The sequence below is a fragment of the Nothobranchius furzeri genome, chromosome 10 (assembly GCF_043380555.1).
Source record: "Nothobranchius furzeri strain GRZ-AD chromosome 10, NfurGRZ-RIMD1, whole genome shotgun sequence".
NCBI classification, from domain to species: domain Eukaryota; kingdom Metazoa; phylum Chordata; class Actinopteri; order Cyprinodontiformes; family Nothobranchiidae; genus Nothobranchius; species Nothobranchius furzeri.
Window position 1 is genome coordinate 64,857,236 of NC_091750.1, and position 24,717 is coordinate 64,881,952.

Here is a 24,717-nt window from a genome sequence, read left to right on the forward strand (position 1 = left end):
ATATATTTGCATGTAAATTCAGTCTTTTTAGTGACAAATGCATTTTTAATGGTAACTGTTTATGTGTTTAAGCTGCAATAGCAAATCTGCAAAACAAGCTAGCTTAAAACATTTTTCATGCCTCTTAACATTTTAATACAGTATAGATAGCAGTATATTGTGGAGATAAAAAAAAAATAAAGTTCTCTCACATTTGTCTAAAAACCTCATCCAATAAAACGGTGCGGTCCACAACCAGCAACTAGACCATCTGGTTGTGGTCGGTCTCACTAAACCACCACACTTTTGCATTTACCTGGGTCCTCCATTCATTACAAACCCATATATTTAGCAACAGAACACCACTGCTGTGAGACATTCCCTGCTCAATAATATCAGAAGAGAAACAGCCGGCTGCTACTACTTCACCTTTAGGACAAACCACTAGAGTCCCTAAAGGAAAAGCACCATTTGAAGTCACAGACAACAAAAGATATTTGGACCTTGACATAGTGACTGGTCTCTTTTGTACGTTTGTCCTGTGCTTACCTTCGTACGCCATTTCTTTGTTCTTCCTTTACACAGTTTAGTAAATAAATAGTTTTTTACCTGACATGTTTCGTTCAGGGGGGCAGTAGCTCTAGAGGTAGAGGTAGGTCGTCCATGTGTCAGCTGGCCATGGACACACAACCATGAACAGAGCCAATGGAGTTTACACATTGGATCGCGCATGGGGCCGTGTCATCGGCGAGGGCAGCAGAGGGCGTTGTCTTCTTTCTGCTTCCTTCTTCTAATTGGGATTAAATCTAATAAAAGTGGAACAAAGGGCAGGACAACTATAGATCTTCATTCTTTTATTTGGAGAACTGCTGTTCTGTTGTTACCCTATCACTAATCTTTTCAACATTGTTCTGTGACGTGATGTGTGTGGAGCAAGTTAGCTGACTCGCCAAGACATATCTCCTTCACCCCTCATGGCATTAACAGCTTCTGAGTTTCCAGCCGCTAATGTGGATGAGAAAAACGTCGTATTAGTGATGGCATGTCCCCCGTAACTTAAGGCAGACAAGCATGACTGCTAATTCAGACACAGTAGAATCTCCCTCAAATGAATTTGACATCTACTGTGGTGTTTGACAAGACATTGAGAGTGCAGCGGACAGGACCAGAATGCTCTGTGATGGACTGTACATGACATTCACTGTAAAAAAAAAAAAAAAAAAAAAAAAAAAGGTGAGCTGAGACAACTTTAAAAAAAAGAAGCTGCTTTTTGAATAATTCAACTAAAGGTACCATATGTTGGGTTAATCTTTATTAAAAGGGTCAGTAAAAGTGGAATTTTGAGTTCATAATAACAAATTAAGTTTTCTTCTTCAATTAAGTCTGAACAACATATGTTCCCATGTCAGAAATAGCTCTGAAGAAGTTGTTTCAACTAACTTCATGTGTAGGCATAAACATAATACGTTTGAAAAACCTCATGTTCCACTGTTATTAAACTTCAGCACAATATAGTAACTCGATATAAAAGTTTTCATTGAATTTAACTTATAGAAGCTGCAGCTGCATGCCTTCACCTTTTGGTACGCGCCTCCTCCCGTATCTAAAAAACAAACAAAAAAAAACCCTGATTATTTTTAACAGCATTTAGTCAAACAAGCTCTTTGGGGCTCTGATGTAACCTTTTAGACAGTGATAATGAGGTAAATAATAAAGAGATAAGACAAATATTAATGTTAAGTATAAGTTGAGGTTAGTGGAAATGCTTATTTTGCCATCTGCCTCGGGTGGCCTGTTATTTAATACCCTTTTAAAGGGCTCTGAGGAATTTGCACTATTTTCAAAACATTAGAGATGAAAGATAGCAAACATATTCTAATAACAGAAGATAAATTACAAAAACGTAACAATTACCGTATTTTCCGGACTATAAGTCGCACTTTTTTTCATAGTCTGGCTGGTCCTGCAACTTGTATACCAAATTATGCAGGCTATACCATGCTGCTGCCGGCCGGCTTCGACCCAGGAATGAGCTCCCCTGTCCCGCTGGGAGGGTTTCAAACACCGCCATCACCTGCTGCAGCCTGTGGAGGGGTGCTGCGGGCCGGCTTCGGCCCAGGACTGAGCTCTCCCCGCCCGCTGGGAGGGTTTAAAACCCCGCCATCTTCTGCTGGAGACCGTGGCATGCTGCTGCGTACCGCTGATGCAACAGCTGGTGTTACTGGTACTTGTCTTGTAATGTGAAATGCTTGGTCTCAGATTTTGTAAGAAAAAAAAAATCCCCCCAAAATGCGACTTATAGTCCAGTGCGACTTATATGTTTTTTTCTTCTTTATTACACATTTTATGGCTGGTGCGACTTAAACTCCGGAGTGATTTATTCTGGAAAATATGGTAAGTGTAACTTGTCCATAGGAGTGATAAATCCCACAGATGGCAAAATGGTCTAGTTTTTTGTAAATTTTGTCTTTTGCAAATGACCAAATTTAAAGTATTTCATTAAACTACAAAATATGCAAGTTAATGTCAGATTGAATCCAAACATTATTAATGATGTGATTCATTTGGGACATCTGCTTAGCAGAGTAGCCACCAGGCCCACTGCAGTTCCCCTCCTGAACAATAGATGTCACCCTAAAGAAAATAATGTCGCTACACGGCAGGACTGGAACTACAAAAGTCAGGAAGTACTTTTCTTTAAATGTGTAATTTCATTCTGTCTTTGTTTTTTTAATTGAGGTTGTAGATAATTTTGACATCGTAAATCTTATTGTCTCTGAGGAAAATGCAAAATGATACAAATGAAGAGGCACAACACAGAAATGTGTCTTCCTTGAGATTACGCCTCTTTTTTATTACAGAACTTGCTTCCTAGCACGCACACATAGCTAAACCTGAGTTCATGAAAGAGAGAAGGTCCAAGCGGTGAAAAAATAGATGAATATAGAAAGACTTCCAGTGTTTTCTTGTTGTGCGCTGAGGCATGGATAAATATTCTTCTAACAATAAGTGGAGGCGACAGAGGTTGTCTGAGAGCATGCCTCCACTCTTCTCCCTTCATGCTGTCCCCTTCTCTTAATCCAGGGCTATTGATTTTAATTTTTTTGCTGATGTCATATTAGCAGCAAAAATATAATTTTTTTCCAACCCAAAAATGTATATATTGTCTCAACAACCAAATAATTTTGTGAAAAGTTGTGTAACTGGGCCTAAAAGTCTATTTCTCTGCCTTTTTCTAGTTCAAAGTGAATATTAGAGGCAGCTTGTTAAGTACATTTCTTAGAAGATCTTCTATTTATTTGCTCATTTGGTTATTATTCAATCATGATTGAGCCTATTAGCTCTGATCCTTGTCCACAAACACCACCCACACTAGATTTGGCCTCATAAAATATTCAGTTGCCTCCATGGCTGCTCTGTTTTGTTTGTGGATTCCACTTGTGTGAAGCAAAGACACGGACACTTACAACTCCCTTTTGACAATTTAAAACTGGGTGCACGTATCCATGCAGAAGTCATTGTACCGTGCTAAGCTATGGTTACAAATTAATTGCTCGGAGCAGTGTGGGAGCTGAGTGAGAGACTTGTTGGACATGGGGATTTGAAAACCTGCATGTTTTATCCAGTGCTGGCTGTGTTCAAAGCTAAAGGGCTGTGCGCTTAAGGGAGGAAAACACTCAGAAATGCTGAATGTATTGCACAGCATGCACAGTGCTTGTTTTACTAAGTTGAATTGGAAAATTTGAATGATCACATGTGGTAATGTGGGTCCATCATTGTTTTGGGTAATCTCTCTTGTCAGTTGGTGGAAGGACAGACGGCCGGGCAGGGTAGCAAGCAGAATGGCGCGCAGGCCAGTCTGAGGACAGCAGACGTTTTGTGTCCCCTGGGTCAACGCTGAGGCTCAGAGGCAACCACGGGAGGCCAGCTGACACATGGATCACTTTGAGCTCATCTGGCCTCTTTGTTTCCCTTTCCTGCTTCAGTAACACCCCCAAGGACTTTAGAAAACAATATATTCCATTTTTATTTTACACTTAAGCTCACTGAGAAACTAACTTCAACGTGGTATTTTTTTTAAATATCTGATCAGTTTCACATGCAGGCTTCTCATGAAAATATTCATACACACTAATTTCCTGCATTAGCTTCTGATATAAAATAGAGGAGAAAACGTTCGGGTCAGAAAAGTCCCACAGATCTACGTCTCACTGCAAATTAGCATTCATGGACTCACCCTTTTTGGCTCCTGACGGCAAAGGCTGTGTTGGTTTTTTGCAACCAGGAGAGAGCAGAGCCCATCTTGATTAGTAGAAGCTAACCATGAGCATTAGCAATTCAACAACACGGCAGAACTCCTTCAGGCCTGTAATTTGTGGAGATAAGCCTGATGTACTTTGCCAGAAACTCCAGAAGACACAGGTGGGGGCCTCAACTATCGCCTGGATAAAAGACTACCAGACAAACAGACCACAGTTTGTGAGGCTGGATAACTGCACATCAAACCAGGCGATCAGTAACACTGGAGAACAACAGGGGACTGCACTCTCACCATTCCTTTTCACCCTGTACACTTCAGACTTCCAGTACAAATCAGAGACCTGTCATCTACAGAAATACTCAGATGACTCTGCAGTTGTCGGGTGTATCAGAGATGGACAGGAAGCTGAGTACAGAGAGCTGGTGGAGCGCTTTGTGGCATGGTGTGGAAACAGTCATCTGACCTTGAACATGAGCAAAACAAAGGAGATGATTTTAGACTTCAGAAGAAACAGGGTGGAGTCAAACACTGTTTCCATCATGGGAGAAGAAGTGGAGGTGGTTGAGGAATACAAATACCTTGGAGTTCACCTGGACAACAGACTGGACTGGAGAAAGAACAGCCAAGCTGTTTACAAGAAGGGACACAGCAGACTGCACTTCTTGAGGATGCTTAGGTCCTTCAATGTCTGTAGTGTAATGTCCACAAATGGTGAGTTTTCACCTACAGATGACCTACAGGTCATCGGCCATCTACAGACCTAATTCAATCCTATGAGGTGGATTTTATATTCTAGCTGCCGACAAGATCCTGAACTGCTTGTTGACATCCTGGAATCATAACATTGACATCCTGTTCTTTCCAAGGTCCCTCACAGAGTACCCTTTTATCTAAACTCCTCACTTCAAATAAGAAAGAAGAATTTGATTTTAAAAATAAATATGAACTTCTAAAACTTAAGCCAGATAATCATTAAATAAACATTTGTTTATTGCTACTTATAATAATTATAAATAATGAAACGTTTCATTAATCTGTGCTCAATGATTTTTTCAGCATGTTTACATTTGCACTCACACAGGTACAAAGTAAGGTAAAGTTAAGTCCATGACACATAATTAACCTTTTACCCAGATCAGAGCCTCTGGATCAAAGAAGGCGTGTTTCTGAGATTCTTGGTAACATCCAAACTTGTCAACCTTTGGTTGGCTACACAATCATAACATGAGAACATTAAAACCAGATCACGCCAGTGATTCTTTAGTTCTAGAGAAGCTTCAGGCCGGCCATCTGAAGCAAAAACCTCTTTAACCCACCTAAGCTTTTGACAAGTCGTCAAAACCTTTTTGCACCTGCGAAGCTGATACAACAAAATAGTTCCTGCAGAACAAGTTGATTTGTTCAACTCCTTAAGAGTCATTCCTGAGACGCAAACTAGTTCCAACTGACATTACCTGGAGATGACTCTGGACTGACCTGGTCGTACTGCAAGTTAGTCTACGGACTTCGGTACCGGGGTCTCCGACACCGCCCCGACATCTCAGATCCAAAGGGCGTCTCCACTTGAGTATGCAGAACACAGTGAGATAGCGTCTGGATGTGGTTTTTGATAATAATCAACTTCATAGCTTAATGCAAACCAAATTATTTTACATCCAGAACTCAGCGCTCCGAGATACGGAAGTTCTGACCCACATTGCATTCACACATAGGTTCCAGACATCACCTCTAGTTCCATCCACTCACAGTAAATAATAGTTAACCAATTTGTCAAGTTTTAATTGTTTGTAAAATAAATTCTTACTTTTATAAACCTGACTGTTTCCTGAATCAAAACAAAGTGTGTACAATCCCCTAATAAATAAAGGCTCCTAGAATCTTCTGATTAAACACAGTAAAGATCAGGCAAGTTGATATTCTATATTTAGATAGACTATCACAGCTTATTGGTCACAAGTAGAGTTAATATATATACTGAGCTAAAGTACCCAGTTTACCTAACCCTACAGTAGCAAGATGCTGCGCATCTTCTATACAAGTCCGTTGTTGAGAGTGTAATCTCTTCAGCTATCGTCTGTTGGGGTAGTAGCATCAGAAGCAGGGACCTGAAAAGGCTCAACAGCCTAATAAAAAAGGCTGGTTCTGTTCTGGGGACGACTGTGGAACCGCTGGAGGAGATAATGCAAAGAAGGATTCTCCAGAGAATCAAGAAAATGATGGACAACCCTGAGCATTCTCTTCACAAGACTGTCCGACAACGGAAGAGTGTCTTCAGTCAGAGGCTTCTTCAGTTTCGCTGCAACACTGACCGCTACTGGAGATCCTTCCTGCCAACAGCCATTGTAATATACAACAACTCTTTGATGACTTGGTTATTATTATTATTCTGAGCTACTACAGCAATCAATTTCCCTCTGGGGTTAATAAAGTATTTTTGAATTGAATTGAATAAAACATCAATGTTGCTTTATTTTTAGCCATAAAAGAAGAGCGAATGGAAGCAGTGGAAGAGCCGTGTCACTGTTAGCCAATCCGAGGCGAGATGTTCAAATATCAGGAAATGAAAATGTGAAAAACTTCAAATCCTGCTGTTTTCTTCTCCCCTTTTCTCTGACTAACTTCTACTTCCTGAAACAAGAGCACCAGAGTTATTTTACCCCCACAGAGATCGACTCTCAAGGCATTCATTCACTAAGTCAACTTGGTTTGCCCAAAAAAGAGGAAAAATGTACCCTAATGTTTTTGCCTGTGTTTGTTAACACATTAAAAATAAATCATGAACAACTGGATGTATGCTGATGACATTTTAAGAAGGTCATCAAAAGAAGCACTTTTATAATGAATTTAGAGGCAAATTGTAACTTAGGCAGTCTTACACTAATTGAGCTAACGTTTGGTGTGTTGGTAGCTTTGACCCATTCCCTATGCATAATCTGAGCACTAACAAAAAGTACAAGAACTTTGTTTTAAGGTAATTTTTGCAATGAACCTTATTTCACTTTAAATTTCATTTCAAGATTTTACTAAAATAATATGACTTTCAAATTTTTTACATAAAATGATCTGAGTTTAAAAATCTGCAATGGCGGGTGAATATGCCTTCCTATAGTAAAGGCTGGGCCTTTAATTTGAATGCATTTTTTCTCTTGAACATTTATTTACTTGAAAATTGAAATTTTGAAAGCTAGACTGAGAGAAGTCTTCATAAACGCCGAAGCAAATTGAGTATGAACGTTTTTAGCAACGTGTCAGACTACCACCGGGAACTGTTGCTTTTTCATGGAATCTTTATTTCCATGTGTTGGATTTCCTTCTAAATGCTATGGGTTATTCAAAAAAGTGTCTTGGTGTAAAGGCAGCCCTGCATAGTAGATATCATTTAGATGGTCCCTTCTTGAGTTTGGCCTTGAAAATCTGGCAGCTCAGTCCCTTTTTTGATTGCAGGAGTGGTTCCGAACCCATTTCTGCCTCAAATCCTCATTCTCGTCCTTAGCAGCGACGCTGAGAAGAGCTGCAGCCTTGATCGGAGCTGTTGTGACATGTTTGTCAAATGACCTACTTCTGTCCATATTACGATTTAAAATTGTATGATGGGGACTAGGGCGACTAATGAATGTTACATGTGGAGAGGGGGTAGGGCCAAGTGAGTGAGTGGAGAGGGAAAACAAAGGTTACGTGAAAACAAATGTTCATTTATTTAGATGCCTGTTCATAAGCTGGGTGTGTTTGAATAGCTGAGTAAAAATAGCACTTTGTTATGTGGCTCCTAAAACCCTGACCCTAACCCTATAATCTCCAAACAAGTAAACCGACCCACACAATACCTGATGAGCCTGAGCGCTAATGGCTCTTTAATTGGTTGAGTGTTTTCTGGGTGGCAGCTGCAGACAGATGCTATCTGGTCCTTTTGTCTGTGGGAGGGGGGCGGGGGGCGGGGGGGCTCTAATGGTCAGCACATATGGAACCAGGGCCTGCAGTGGACACAGCCTGCTGATCTGGCCCCTTTTATCTGCTGAATTAGTCAGCGTAGGAAGACGGTTGACTGAAGGAAGATTAATTTCCACATCTTGTACCAGACACCATTGTGCCAACATCAGCAAACTCCCATGTCCACTGCTTTGTGGTTACAGCGTTTTGCTCTTATGGGGGGACTTAGCCTTTGAGCGGATGCTGTTTTTGATAAATGGACAGTGACTTCACTCAAGAAAAGTTGTTTGTCTGTCTTGGCTCGGGTCCTTGTTTCTCTTTCTCGGTGGCTCGACTCTACCCACGTTGTCTTCCTGCTCTCTCTCTGTCTCGCCCGCTCCCTCCGGCTCAGTGAGGCACAGCCGTGTGTTGTGAGAGATCATATCCTCTTGACCTTGCTCCAGGAGCTCTGATGTATTTCATCTCCCATTGATTTTCCATCCTCTGTCATTTTTTTTATCACCCACTCCCTCTCTTGCGTTGCCATTTTTTATTTCACTCCACAAATTCATTTTCATCTCATGCCCGTACAAACGAACTAACAGAATTTCTATAAGTCAGGAGAAAAAAGAATGAGGGGGAAAAAGCAAGAAAAGTAAAGGCGTAGAACAAGATTGCATTTTCCATCAGCGTGAACTTTTGAGAAAATGCCCACAAACAAATAGAAAAATACAGGTAAGCTAGAGAAGTGATGATGAAAGAAAAGATGGAGGAGAAAATCGATACACTCGTGGGCCTGTGTGTGAACACAAACACCTGCTCGATAAGGTGTGTGTTTTAAGGGGAGGACCTACTTACAAAGCAGCCATTTACTGTAACTCTGCACAGTAATGGGAGCACTTCTCTCCAAGGTCTCTTTAAACACTTAGGTGCCACTACCTGTGAGATTAAAGAGGAGATGCAAAGCTGGTGATATTTTTATGACCCTGATGCACCTCCTAATGTGCTCTGACTAGCACAGTCTGTCCCATTAGCATCCGTGCTGTTGGAGGGCGCGAGATCGGCGTCCGTATGGTGTAACGGTCAGAGTTCAGGTTATTGATATGCAGGCAGCATAGGCATCATGTTTAGTGTCCATGGAGTTGACACGGCTTGCGACCTGCTGCCCTGTTGCATCTGGGTCCTCTCCACGGACCGGGCCTTCCCCGTTGTCCCGCATCCATCCTCAGCTGTCAGTCAAGTCCTTTCATGAGTGCTCTCATTGGTGAGCTTCTTTCTCATTAGGGATGATAAAACAGCACAGAGGAGCACAGTGAACAGGCTACTTCCTGCCTCTTAGTTTCATCATATTCTCTTGGTTTATTTATTTATTATTGACAAACACACATCCCCTGGAGTATGTAGCTCCTGAGGAAACATACCGTATTTTGCTTGAGAACGTCAGAGAGCTACGCGGGAGGAAAGCAGAGCGGCAACAGCCGGAACAGAGTCCCTATTGATTTGTCGACTGCTTTCAAACCACGGTTATGCAATGTCTTCCTTTATCCTTCTCGCCATTAGAAGTAATTATTCTCTTAATTTTCCATCAACAAATTCTAGTGTGTGCATGTGCACGTGCCAGTGGTTATGTAATCAGTTTAATTCATGCTCTGTTAGAGATATTTATTGATAAAGGAATAGAAATTTGGGTTGTTAACTGTATTGTTTCCTGCAATTAAAAGGGTTTTTTACCATAATTTCTGGACTATAGAGCACACCTCAAAATAAGCCGCTCCGGGCTAAAAGCTGCAGATATCTACTGAATTTGAAAACGTAGTTTAACTGAACGTAACTGAACTGATCAGTATCATACAAAACAGAAAAGTTATTGATTAGATTATTCATCGTCCTCCTGTGCATTGAAACCACTGAAGTCATCTTCTTCAGTGTCGGAGTTGAACAGCCTCAGAAGAGCTTTGTCACATACCTTTTCTGTGGTGATGTCAGTGAGTGCGTTTACATGCAGCCAGTAACCCTTTTAAAACCCGAATATTCACAATAACCCGGTTCTGCAGGTCCTTGTAAACACCGCCAAAAACCCGGATATGCTCATAACCGGGTTTTTAAAAACCCGGTCACTACACCTGGGGTAACCCTTTTCTAACCCGAATGTTTGGTCGTGTAAACGCATACCGGGATATCCCCATCAAAGCGTGTGTTCTGTGCATGCTCTGTTCGTAAGGAATCTTGGTCTTTTGAGTAGCGAGATGTCTTGTATGCGCCAGAACACCGGAAGTAAACAACAAGTTGGGAGCAACATGGCGAGTCGCGGCACAGCACCACACTTTTGGAGTGATGAGGAAACTAAAGCGCAAACAAACGCGGTCGCTATCTCTTCCGAACTGGGAAACATGTTGTTGTTTTCACAGATACCGGGACAAGAAGAACCAGAAATGATGCATATTGCGTCTGGACGTAGTCCATACGTCCTGACGCTACCCCAACGTCTGCATTTAAATCGGGTTATGCACGTTAGGGGTAACTTTCTATTTATGCTTGTAAACGGGTTATTCTGATCAACTCAGAAACCCGAATACCAACCTTAACCCGATCATAACCCGGATATTGGCTGCATGTAAACGTAGTCAGTGTTGCTCTCCGTGTTGCTGTCATCATCCCGGGGTGAAGCTGGGAAAACAAGCAGCGCCGTTTTACTGTGAAAAGAATCCTCCTGGGCGCTTTCCGTACCACTCCTTTAACCATTCCTTCATTAGACTTTCCAGCTTCCATCCTTTCTAGTTGACTAAAGCCGCACCTCATTTCAAGTCGCATGGTTCAAAGCGTGGGAAAAAGTAGCGGGTTATAGTCCAGAAAATACAGTACTTATTTATGTCTCCTTTCTCAACACTAATCTTTTCTTTTTTTTTTTTTGTTTTTTGTTTTGCTGCTATCCTTTTTTTCTGGTGCTTGTTTACTCTAAACTGAGCAGACACAGTGGGGTCATTGAAGTGCAGTCTGTGACTCATTTTGCACAGGTCTCATTAAGTTATTGTAAATATATATTTATGCTCAGAGATTACAATTTCTGTCTCTTTTTAATATTTTGAGGTCATATTGTGGACCTTGTCTGTGCCTCCCCTCATGCATGAGTGTCCTTTCAATGTTTCTCAGCACCCCCGTTGTGCTTTGCTAAATCAGAGATGAGTGAAACTCTTTTTAAATCAACATGTGTGCAGAGGTGTCGAAAGTTTTCACATTCGTAACTCAAGTAGAAGTATAGATAGGGTTATAAAGTCTCATGTAAAAAGCAGGGGAGCCGGGTTCCCTCGAAAGGGTGATGGGCTCCCCTGGAAGATCTCAACTGTCACACCCAGGCAGCAACAGACGAGCTTTAGGGGAGGCGCTCGGATGATTGACACCCCCCTCCTTCACGGAGCCTTGACGGAGTGTATCGGATGTAAAACCCGCTCTACCTCCTGAACTACTGCTGCAGTGTACTGTCAGTGAATGGTAACAGCTTGATCTTCCCCACGGGTGTTGTTGGAGGAACTTCCAGGGCAGCAAGCCATTTTTTAATTTAATTCAATTCAATTCAAGTTTATTTATATAGCGCCAAATCACGACAAGAGTCGTCTCAAGGCACTTCACATAATAAACATTCCAATTCACAGTTCATTAAGCCAATCAGAAATAATGTTTCCTATATAAGGAACCCAGCAAATTGCATCAAGTCACTGTATTTATTTTACATTGGATGAATGGAAGTTTTTGCAACCCTTTGCCACACAACCCTCTACTTACATTGTTTATGCTAAACTAAAGCTAACAGCTTAATGCCAGAATAAATAGTTTTTTCCACTTATATAACTGTGTAATATGATGGGTGGAATATTTCTATAAGGAATAGGGAGTAATAGGGAGTCAGAAAAATAGATGTTTAAAACTATCCAGTTGCAATCAAATTCACTCAGGATGGCTGGATAGATTTCTGGTCTTGTAGAGAGTCTGGCCACGACCCATTGGCAGAGCTCAGTCGAGGGGTGGAATAAATGGTTGTCTTTCAAGCTGTGCATGCAGCTGGACAGTGACTGGACCAATCAGAGCAACGAACAACATGGTGTATGACGGCTAGGGACAGGTGCCTTTGAATCGATTCGGTACTAATTCCTGGTACCTAAGAATCGATCCCGGTACTTAACGGTACCAATTTTCGATACTTTTGAGTGTTTAATATTTTAATTCTCTTTTATAATTAAATATATATTTTTCTCATTATATAACCATATTTGATAAATATCACGATAAATAACATACAACAGTTTGTATTTTAACATCGTCCTTGTAGTTTTATAAGCTGATAATTAAACTGAAGCAAACATCTTTACTGTGAACTAAATTTACTGTGTATCGTCATTCCTTTTGCCGTCCTTTTTCATTTGATTTTTCCTACTGGGAAGTTAGAATTTCCGAGGAGAAAGCGAACGCACCATTAGCTGATAACAATGGTGGCAATGGAAGCTAACATGTCAAGCTAACGTTATCTTAAACAGTTTATTTAGCTGCTGGAGCAGATTAAAACGATGATGCCTCACACTTAGATCGTTGTCACTGGTTTCATCTTCACCCAATCACCAGTCGCATTTAGTAAAGTGAAGCCAAACTTTAGAGTGCGTTCATGTTCTTCTAGTCAGAAATTTGGAGTTCTGAGGAGAAAGCGAACGCACCATTAGCGAAGCGGAAGCTAACATATCAAGCTAACGTTATCTTAAACATTTTATTTACCTACCAGAACAGATTAAGATGAGGATGTCTCACTTAGATCGTTGTCGCTGGTTTCATCATCACCCAGTTACCCATCACATTTAGTGAAGTGGACCCAAGCTTCTACCATGCTGCTGTAGTGTTAAAGACTTACAATTTAATTAATGACCATAGACATTAAAGATCCATATCGAGTATGGATCCCATCTACAGGTGCTGGCCAGTAAATTAGAATATCATCAAAAGGTTGAAAATATTTCAGTAATTCCATTCAAAACGTGAAACTTGTACATTATATTCATGCAATGCACACAGACCAATGTATTTCCAATGTTCATTACATTTAAATTTGATATTCATAAGTGACAACTAATGAAAACTCCAAATTTGGTATCTCAAAAAATTAGAATATTCTGAAAAGGCTGAATATAGAAGACACCTGCTGCCACTCTAATCAGCTGATTTACTCAAAACACCTGCAAAGGCCTTTAAAAGGTCCCTCAGTCTTGTTTTGAAGGCACCACAATCATGGGGAAGACTTCTGACTTAACAGCTGTCCAAAAGACAATCATTGACACCTTGCACAAGGAGGGCAAGACACAAAAGGTGATTGCTAAAGAAGCTGGCTGTTCGCAGAGCTCTGTGTCCAAGCACATTAACAGACAGGCGAAGGGACGGAAAAAATGTGGTAGAAAAAAGTGTACAAGCTCTAGGGATAACCGCACCCTGCAGAGAATTGTGACGACAAACCCATTCAAAAATGTGGGGGAGATCCACAAAGAGTGGACTGCAGCTGGAGTCAGCGCTTCAAGAACCACCACGAGGAGACTCATGAAAGACATGGGATTCAGGTGTCGCATTCCGTGTGTCAAGCCACTCCTGAACAAGAAACAGCGCAAGAAGCGTCTCGCCTGGGCCAAGGACAAAAAGGACTGGACTGATGCTGAGTGGTCCAAAGTTATGTTTTCTGATGAAAGCAAGTTCTGCATTTCCTTTGGAAATCAAGGACCCAGAGTCTGGAGGAAGAGCGGAGAAGCACAGAATCCACGTTGCATGAGGTCCAGTGTAAAGTTTCCACCGTCAGTGATGGTGTGGGGTGCCATGTCATCTGCCGGTGTTGGCCCACTCTGTTTCCTGAGGTCCAGGGTCAATGCAGCCGTCTACCAGGAAGTTTTAGAGCACTTCATGCTTCCTGCTGCTGACCAACTTTATGGGGATGCAGACTTCACCTTTCAACAGGACTTGGCACCTGCACACAGTGCCAAAACCACCAGCACCTGGTTCAAGGACCATGGTATCCCTGTCCTTGATTGGCCAGCAAACTCGCCTGACCTTAACCCCATAGAAAATCTATGGGGTATTGTGAAGCGGAGGATGCAATACGCTAGACCCAACAATGCAGAGGAGCTGAAGACGACTATCAGAGCAACCTGGGCTCTCATAACACCTGAGCAGTGCCACAGACTGATCGAGTCCATGCCACGCCGCATTACTGCAGTTATTGAGGCAAAAGGAGCCCCGACTAAGTATTGAGTGCTATACATGCACATTCTTTTCATGTTCATTCTTTTCAGTTGGCCAACATTAGAGAAACAAACATTTTTTCATTGGCCTTTAGAATATTCTAATTTTCTGAGATACCAGATTTGATGTTTTCATTGGTTGTCACCTATAAATATCAAAATTAAACGTAATAAACATCGGAAATACATTGGTCTGTGTGCATTGCATGAATATAATGTACAAGTTTCACGTTTTGAATGGAATTACTGAAATATTTTCAACCTTTTGATGATATTCTAATTTACTGGCCAGCACCTGTAATGGACACTGGGTTATTTAAATCAGAAGATTGCTTCTTTTTATTACAGGGAAATTAAATAAACACTTTGCATGAACTGAGAGACAAGAGAAGAGAGAGAGAGACTTTCAAACGATTAAGATAATTTATTATCTAAATGATTTTAAACAGTTTAACAAAACCAACTCTCTAATGATGGATGTTCGTTGGAATGAAATGTGAGGTGGTGTGTGTTGGTGTGATGTCAGTTCAGAACCTCCGTTTCCGGAGAAGCGAGTCTGAGTCGGGGATGATGTTTTGCTCCTAACTGATCAAGTTTGAACCATGGTCATAAGAACATGAGACGCCATTTGTGTCGCATCCAGATACCCTTCAGTGAGACTTCCGTACAGATCAGGATGCCAGGTTTATGACCTTTCTCTGGTACTGGAGCCGATGAAACAGCGTCGACAGCACGACAAACCAGTTTTTGGATAATCTCCAGGTAAAAAGCGACGGGTGTTTCACAGCATCAAAAGGGACCCTCTTTGGGTCAGCGGGTTCAGCTTTTATTCTGAAGGAACCGTTGTTTGTTGATAACAACAACAGGATTTCCCAGCTTGGCAGTTCTTAGCTTAAAAAGGAAAGTATAGATGGCCGGTCCATACTTCACTTAGCATGCGGTGAACTTCAGGGGATCTTGAGATCTTGTTGAATACTGAACTTGAAAATGGCGTTAGAACTGTTTTATTAATCTGGATGTTTATGATTCTGGACGAATCAAAGCTGACAGATTAAATAAAAACCACAGAGACTCGCCACGCTTCAGACGGAGAAGGTGCTGATTGGATCAGCGACAGCAATGTGTCATGTGATTATTTACCTTAGTGTATCAGTGTGTCTAGTGACTAGAATAAGTCATTTACTTATTAAAACATACTAATCATAATATTGTGATTTCACATATCGGTCACATGGTTGTTATTGACAAACTATTGTTTTGATTAGCTTTTATTGAAAATAGAGTTCTTTGGCTTTTAATAAAAGAAAAGAAAGCAGTCTTCATCTTCTGTCTTCATCGCTGGAATGTAAACAGTTTAGAAGTGAATGCATGACCTTGAGGCTGTTTCATGCACTCTGGCACTGCGTCAAAGGGACTGTGGAAAAGATTAAATAACCTTGGTTGAAATAGCTCCTTCATCACGTTACATTGCTCTGTTTACAACTGGCTCACAGCGACCGACGACATTTCGCTCTTGCGCATGCGCAGCTGTCTTGGCAAGTTCTCGTTATGAAGGACGGGTACCGAAACGAGGCACCGTTTCAAATGACGTGAATCGGTGCTCAGTCGGTACTGTGGAATTCGGTCAGTACCTTAAAAAGTACTGAATTCGGTACCCATCACTAATGACGGCGCTATTGGTCAGTAGGACAGTCCACCATACATCATTCTTTTTTTTTTCAAATAAAGGACAAAAGTATTTCCATCTGCTCATGTCTCCAAGAAAAGCTCGTCTAAATGGTGTCAAACATGATATCTTTGTAGTTGCAGCTCTGCCGTAATAATGCTAAGCCTGCCCAACGTTTTTCTACAAACATACAGCACTATGATTGGCCAGGCCTACACTTAGCTGAGCCAATGGTAGACCTGCTGAGGCTGCAGTGGAGCATGGCTAGACCTGCAGAGCAAAATATTTAGTCACTGCTACATTTAGTCTACTTGCTACTTTTTTTTCAACAATGACACGCTAAAATGATCCAAAAGTAACAAAGATATATTTAAATTGTAAGGAGTAGCAGGAAAAAAGTCTGCTAATAGATAATTACATTGAGGTATAGATACCCAAATTTCTATCTAATAGGGAAACGAAGTTCTTCATTCCTTGGCACCTTTGCTTCTGTGAAGTTGTTTTTTATGTCCAGCTAAGGGAGATGGTGTGTTTTGACTGGAGTCTAGATTCATGTTCCCAAAGTGAGGCAATGCATTTCAATATCAGAGATGATCTCGCAGTTTCCAACGAGCGTTGTGGGAGGAGATAAGAGACATTGTACATTTTCAGGCTTTTTAAAAAAAATGTTTGTGTTTTGTTTTTGAGCAGCACAGCTGCAGTTCAATAAGGGTAGTTTACAATTGATGTGTCTTTATACTGCCTGTCAGCAGTGTAGTTAAGTGTCTTCATTAGGCTGGAGAAAGATAAGATCAGCTGTATCCAACAGGAGAGTCACAGGCCGTGCTTCTCGAATGTGGCCTTGTTCTATGATAATCTAACAGTTACGGTTTATCAGAGCATCTCTCGATGCTGCATTTGTTTGAGGGCATGTTCTTGAACAAAATGAGTCAGATGGTCTTAATGCATCAGTCCAGAAAGAGTGAAAACTCTTATTTAGCGTTTGCATCAAAGTTGATGTATTTTTCATTACAAACTGACAGCATGGAGGCTTGTTTCCCAGACAGCACTCTGGTCTCCTTTGGTATTTAACTGCTTCTTGCAAATATCGGCTCAGTGTGGGTCATAGTCGGCTGCAGTGAGGATCCTGCTCATTAAAACTGCAAACTCGAAGGTGGAGCAAGCCTCTGATGAAGAGTCTGCTACCAGTCTCCCTGGTCTGGGTGTAGCAAAACATCCCCCAAGTCGTGCTATATACATGTTATCGTTTAGTCTCGGTTTGATTTCGCTGAGATAAATGCTTTTTGAACTTTTTCCATTATCCACTTAGAAACACTGTGATGTTCTAGCCCATGCAAGGCAGTTGGTCTTGTTTCCTCTCCTGAAAGGGTTTTAGAGAATCTGTAGGTCCTCTTGAGACCGCAGTTAGACAGCAATACTAAAAACTCTTCTCATAATCCGTTCTAAACAGGTTTGACTATGTTTGTCTTTTATTCATTTCAGGCATTTTTTGTAAAAAAGTTTTGAGAAGTTGCTTTAATACATTTAACTGACATCCTTTTTTAAAGGAATTGTTTAGTGCAAGGGTAGGCAACCCTGGTCCTAGAGTGCTGCAGTCCTGCATGTTTTCCAGTCATGCATGAACTTGCAGCTTCTAATTGGCTGAACAAACCTGATCCAAGTAATCGACAGAGATCCAGGAACAACAAAAATAGTTGGAAAACAAGCAGGACTGCAGCTCTCTAGGACCAGGAATGCCTACCCCTGTGTCTGATCATCTGATGTGTTCACATTTGAACACAAATCACCATCGGAGCCAAAGAAGTTTTTCTTTGTTTTATTGATCACGCTGTCCATGGCTTGGTCCTGTGACCATCAGGTCAAACTTAAGTTTATTTAGGTGGTGTGTTGAGTTCATGTCTTAATTTTACGCAAAACTTTACTCGATTTCATAGTTTTTCATTGATTTTTCTGTAATAAAAGAAATACTCAATCTGTCACCTGCTGATGTAAATTAGTAACTGTAGTTTCTTTAAAATGTGATCCCTGGATATTTAAAGTAACAGTGACTGTTTATCCAGCCTGCTGGTTGATAGTCGAATTACAGTGTTGTCAACAACACTGCTGTAGCTAGTGCTGACAAAAAGCTAACACTAACAGGAACCAAGTAATACTAAAATAAACCACAAAGTAAAAAGATCTATAATGTTGGGTCAAAATATTTACTTACAAGTCCAGTAGCAACAAAGCCAGGTCATCATCAATCTGTGATTTTTTTTCTCTTCCTTCAGCTCCTTCAAACTTGTGTAGGCTGAAATTTCATCCATGCATCCATCCATTTTCAGTGGCTTATCCAGGGTCTTTTCGTTTTGGCAGCAGCCTAAGCATGGGGGCCCAGACTTCCCTCTCCCCAGCCACTTGGATCAGCTCCTCTGGGGAATCCTAAGGCCATATTCTGATGAAGCCAATAGGACCACATCATCTGCAAAAAGCAGAATCCTGTCCATAAAAGTTATGAACTGAATTGATGACAAAGGGCAGTCCAACTCTCACCATAGTCGACTTACTGCCGGCAATGCAGACCAAGCTCTGACACCAGTCATACAGGGACCTAACAGCCCATATCAGAGGGCCTGGTACCCCTTACTCCCGAAGTACCCCCCCCCCCCCCCCCCCCCACCCCCAACCCACCCACCCACCCCCACCCCCCCAGAGGGGCCCCCTGAGGGACACGGTCGAATGCCTTCTTCAAGTCCACAAAACACATTTTGGATTGGTTGGGCAAACTCCCAGAATCCTCCTAAGGGTATAGAGCTGGTCCAGTGTTCCATGGCCAGGCTGAAAGTATTCATTCAAAATATGAAAAGTGGAGGAGTTTAAGTATCTCGGGGTCTTGTTCACGAGGGAGGGAAAAATGGAGCATGAGATCGATAGGCAGATAGGTGCTGCATGTGCAGTGATGCGGGCGTTGTACCGATCTGTCGTGGTGAAGAGAGAGCTGAGTCAGAAGGCAAAGCTCTAAATTTACTGGTCGATCTACATTGGTAACAATAATTAGGAAGCAAAAAAAAAAAGATTATTATGGTAATCTATTGAATCAGAACAAAAATAACACAAAAGCTACTTGGGGAATAATAAACAGTGTGACTAATAGAGAGAAAACAAAATCCAGTATTCCAAATCACTTTGTCAAGGACAAAGAAAATATGTATGATGATAAAGAAATCACTGAGTTTAATGATTTTTTTGTAAATGTAGGTAAGAGTTTGATGGAGAACAAACCAATAATAGAAAATAAATTGATATGTAATTAAATTGATCAATGATTAGTACTGTCAATAGTATTGTCCTTGACAAAGTAAATCAAGAAGAAATATGAAACATTGTAAAAAAAACACTGTGGAAACAAACGATCAAACGATTATCAGGACCTGGACATGATAACTGTTAAAACCATCATAGAATCTGCCATTGAACCATTCACTTACATTTGTAATCTATCACTTTCTACTGGAAATTTTCCTGGCGCAATTAAAACAGCGAAAGTCATTCCTTTGTACAAGAGTGGTGATGAACGTAGTTTCAATAATTACAGGCCGGTGTCACTGCTTCCACAGTTTTCTAAAATATTGGAAAAAGTATTTGTATCAAGGTTGGATAAATTCATCGAAAAAAATTTATATTTTAAACAATGAACAGTATGGGTTTAGAACTAAACATTCCACAGCAATGGCAATAATGGAATTAACGGATAAAATATCAACAGCAATTGACAATAAAAATGACTTTGTTAGTGTTTTCATTGATTTGAAAAAAGCTTTTGACGTCATTGATCACTCAAGGTTACTTCGAAAATTAAGTCAGTATGGAATAAGAGGTGTGACTCATCAATTGGTTAAAACTTATTTAGAAAAAAGGAAACAGTTTGTTCAGATTAAGGACCATAAATCAAAACTATGTGAAATTAATTGTGGAGTGCCACAAGGGTCGGTCCTCGGACAAAAACTGTTCAATTTGTTTATTAACAACTTGGTAAATGTATCTAAGACACTTGGTACCATTCTATTTGCAGATGATACAACACTGTTTTACTCAGGATCAAATATTGAGGAGGTGGCTAAAGTGATAAAGGATGAACTGATTAAAATTAAAAACTGGTTTGATATAAATAGATTGACACTGAATCTTAATAAAACAAATTTTATACTGTTTAATGATAAAAAGAACAGTGATGTGTCATTGGAAATAGATGGGATTGCAATTCAGAGTAAAAGAAACAAAATTACTTAGAGTTCTTATTAATGAAGACTTGTCTTGGAAATCCCATATTAGTTACATAAAAGGTAAAATTGCCAAATCCTTAGGAGTATTACAGAGTCAAGTTTTTACTGACTAATTCTGGTTTGTTGGCATTGTACAGTTCACTGATTGTTCTATACTTGACTTATTGTGTAGAAATCTGGGGAGCAACATACAAAAACTATACACAACCCTTATTTAATTTACAGAAAAGAGCTCTGAGAATCATCAATTATAGTGGCTGTAGAGATCCATCGATCCCGTTGTTTATTAAATATAAATTACTGAAATTTCACGATTTAAAAGACTGGAAAATCTTACAAACCATGTATAAAACCAATTTAGGTACTCTGCCAACAAACATTCAGGGGATATTTGAAAAGAGAACTAGTAATTACATGCTGAAAGAAGCTGATGTGTTTACAAAACCTAGATTCAGAACTAAAATTAAGGAATGGAATATATCTGTAAATGGTGTTAAATTAATAACCTTAAAAGGGAAATTTAAAAAAACTGTCATTCAATATATTCAAAAAATGTACCAAATTGAGTGTACTAAATAATTATGAAAATGTAAATGAAATCAATGATCTTGATTGCACTGGAATTTAGAACAGGAAAAGGTTTAAAATGAATCTGTATGTGTTTCTGAAGAATGGAAATTATATATAAATTGATTATTTCTACTGGAAAAGGGGGCAGAACTTATAAGATGTTTTTCTTCATTCTGCTCCTTTTCGTTCAAATTAGATTTTTTGTTATGGATTTCTTATTGTTTATGTGTTTTATTTGTTTTTATTTTGAATGAAATAAATGAAGAAAACAAATATATATCAATATACCAATATATGAGGATAGGGCATTGGAAAAAGGAATGTAGGGCTATAAAATTGTAGTACTCTGTGCAGCTCTTTTATTTTGATGAGTGGTACCAAAGCATTCCTGTTTTGTTTTTGCCTGCCAAAAAATAAAAAATAAATTAAAAAAACCCTGAAAAATATTTCCCAGTTAAATGAGTAAAGGTAAATAATCTTGACCTTTTTCATGATGTCAGGACCACATGGCTGTTTCCCAGTCAAGCAGTATTCTTGCTGTAAGTTGTAGTTTTGTTTCACCATTTCACTGTACTAATAAGCTAGACGAAAACACACACCAAAAAAGCACATGGATGTGAGAAAGTGGGTGAATCTGGGATATTGAAGTTACAGTTTAGATCTTTTCCAGTTAGAATTTTGCAGAATCCTCGTTGAAACAATTTTAATAATAATCTAAGCCTCTTGTAGTCAAAAAAGCCTTTATTAAGGACCACTGAACAAAACTATAGAAAATGAGGTTCTGCCATAACTACTTAACTACCCATGTTTTAGTTCCTTCCCACAGTTTGGGTGAATAAGTGTAGCTTTTTTCTTCACTTTATCTAAAAGCATGTTTTACAAAGTTAGACATTGGAAAATATTCTTTCTTTATTTTATACTTGACTTTGAAAATACCCATACACTGACCCCCCCCCCCCCTCCTCTATCTGGGCCTATGGCCTTTCCTAACCCTGTCCTTTACATCAGAGTGAGCATGCACTGGGATGCTTGACCTCATGCATTCTCATGGTTGACTGGAATAAACCTAAGTTTGCCTGTCCCTGTGGAGGAGGACAATATTGTAAATTGCCAGCCATGACAATCTATTCCCTGTCCGCACATGGTTGGCATCTGGTGGACGACCCGTCCCACAGCTAACGTCTACCAGCTCACTCAGTTCTCGCACACAAGAAACGCTCGAGTTAGCTGATGCATGCATGAGGAAAGTAAATCACTCAAGCATTAACTGACAAATTAGGTTTCAGAATAAAAAAGTTTACTACAAAAAAAAAATAAAGCTGCACATAAGAGCTGTGCTGGAAATGTCATTCAATATGAAATACTGGTGCTGTCATATTATTGCAGGGTAAGAATAGTGACAACTCCAAATGAAAATGATGGATATTGATAACAGTGTGACTATTTTTGAAAGCTTTGTCCTATAATTAACTTTTTTTTTTATTGTCATCAATTTTAACACCATTTTCAAGGCTTTCAGGAGTTTTTATTATTTTAAAAGTGAACATTTTGATTTTTGTAATTCAAACTTCACCCCCAAAATCTTACAGAATCTTTAGGGGTGATGGTGGCACAGGAGTTAAATGCTCGCCCCGTAATCGGAAGGTTGCAGGTTTGTCGCTGTTGTGTCCTTGGGCAAGACATTTAACCACCTTGCCTGCTGGTGGTGGTCGGAGGGACCGGTGGCGCCTTGCTCGGCAGCCTTGCCTCTGTCAGTGCACCCCAGGGCAGCTGTGGCTACATTGTAGCTCATCCCCACCAGTGTGTGAATGTGTGTGCGAATGGGTGAATGAGTGGTTGTGTTGTAAAGCGCCTTGGGGGTTCCAGGACTCTAGAAGGCGCTATAGCAAATACAGAACATTTGCCATTTACCATTTAGACATAGGTTGATTATATGCTCAGCCCTCTCTGATCTTTGACCTAAGCATGAAGGATTTTAAAAGTAATCACACTGCATTACTGTTTTCATATTCAAACGTGGCGAGTGACTGTATTTGGGGGTGGATATATAATTGTGAGTACCAATGTTGAATTTACACATATAAAAGAAGGTCATTTTGGTTAAGGTGAGGGTCAGTAGTAGACTGTTAGGGTTAGGTATAATTCAATCACAAAAATGAATGGAGGTGAATGAATGGTCCTCACTAGTGTAGCAACTTGCTGACTTGTGTTTGTTTCTTACACCTGCTGTGAAAACACATTTTTGACTTTTCACCTTGAACATTTTCAAATTGTGAGGTCATTTGCAGAGTCCTCACAGTGTAAAACCCTTATAGTTGGTTTTAGTGGCATGGTGTAAATGAACTTTAGTTAGATCAGGGTCAGAAATACAGCAACATTTGTAATGGTTAGGGTATGGGTTAGGCATAGTTAGGTCACAAAAATGAATAGAGGTCTATGAAGGGTCCTCACACGAATAGATTCAATGTGTGTGTGTGTGTGTGTGTGTGTGTGTGTGTGTGTGTGTGTGTGTGTGTGTGTGTGTGTGTCTGTGTGTGTGTGTGTCTGTGTGAGTGAGTGTGTCTTAGGAATGTTAAGTGAAAATTGGAATTCAGCGTTTGTTGTTTTCACTGCATTACGGATTTGACTTCAATTTTTGTTTTTTTTGTATTTTCTTTATATAAATAGAAACAATGAAATTACCCAAACTGTTTTCTTATATTTAGCCTACAAAATGTTGACATTAGTAATAATGATCCAATGATCATTGGTTTACATTTTGGCTGAAAGGCTTTTCAGTCGTCAAAACCAAAACAAAACTGAGAATTCAGACACAAACACAATCTCAACACAAATCTGTCTCATTCGCTTTTGTTAAAGAATAATTACTTTCACAAATACACAAGTTTGAGTTTGTATGTGTGTGTATGTGCAGTAACTTAACCCTTTTTCTCTCTCTCTCCTAGGTGAGTACCTGGATCCTTGCTGTACGGTCAGAAGACGCACCGGGTTGGTCAACACCGTATTCTCACATTTGTTTGTACCCACTTCCTTGGATCCACTTGGAAAATTTATTGTGACGTTTGAGGGCATCTACACTTAACTTCTCTGAATAATGGCTGATTATAGTTGTGGGCGCCACCATAGATAATCATTAGCCCTATGCAGTGTGTGCCTGCATCGCTCAAGATTTAGAGTGCTGTCCGTGGTGCTGAAAACAAATCTATTGCTGCCAATACATTTGCGCTAGATTGTGTAATAGGTCTATTCTGTGCGCAAGAGTCTGTGGGAGCATGTGACAGTGTCTGCCCCTCCATCTTTACAGCATGCATGTGCGTGAATCGGTGCATGTGTGCCTCCATTATCTTTGCGTCTGAGCAGTTTTCCCATCCCATGCATCATCCACCCCCGTCTGTCTCCATGTCAGGCCTGATAACAGCTCCTATTGCCCACAGAGATGACTAATCAATAACACACAACCATGGGAACAACAGCTTACTGTTTGCGCGTGCGCACACACACACCCACACACACACACACACACACACAAGCGGAAATATTGGCACACTGTCCGCAAACATTGCATTGACTGCTGTAGGCTGAAAAAGAATCTGTTGTTGGAGATACCGGGAGGACTTCCACAACACACACCCCCATCAACAGCTCCACCTCCCACAGCTGCACCATACTTCCATGGAAAAATTGTAGGGATGCACATTAGCTTGACAGTATCTCTGTGTGGTCTTAAGGATGTGTTTTTTCTCCCCAGAATCTTCTGTTTCTTTCTCCTTGCATCACACTTGTGACTTGTCATTACCTTCTTATCTATTC

The 24,717-nt window shown here is 40.3% G+C and overlaps 1 protein-coding gene across 3 annotated transcripts in view; it reads left to right on the forward strand.

Annotated features, from left to right (window-relative positions):
• cadm2a (cell adhesion molecule 2a) overlaps window positions 1-24,717 on the forward strand; it is a 387,220-nt gene that overhangs the window by 72,986 nt on the left and 289,517 nt on the right. The gene's annotated exons all lie outside the window — the stretch shown is intronic.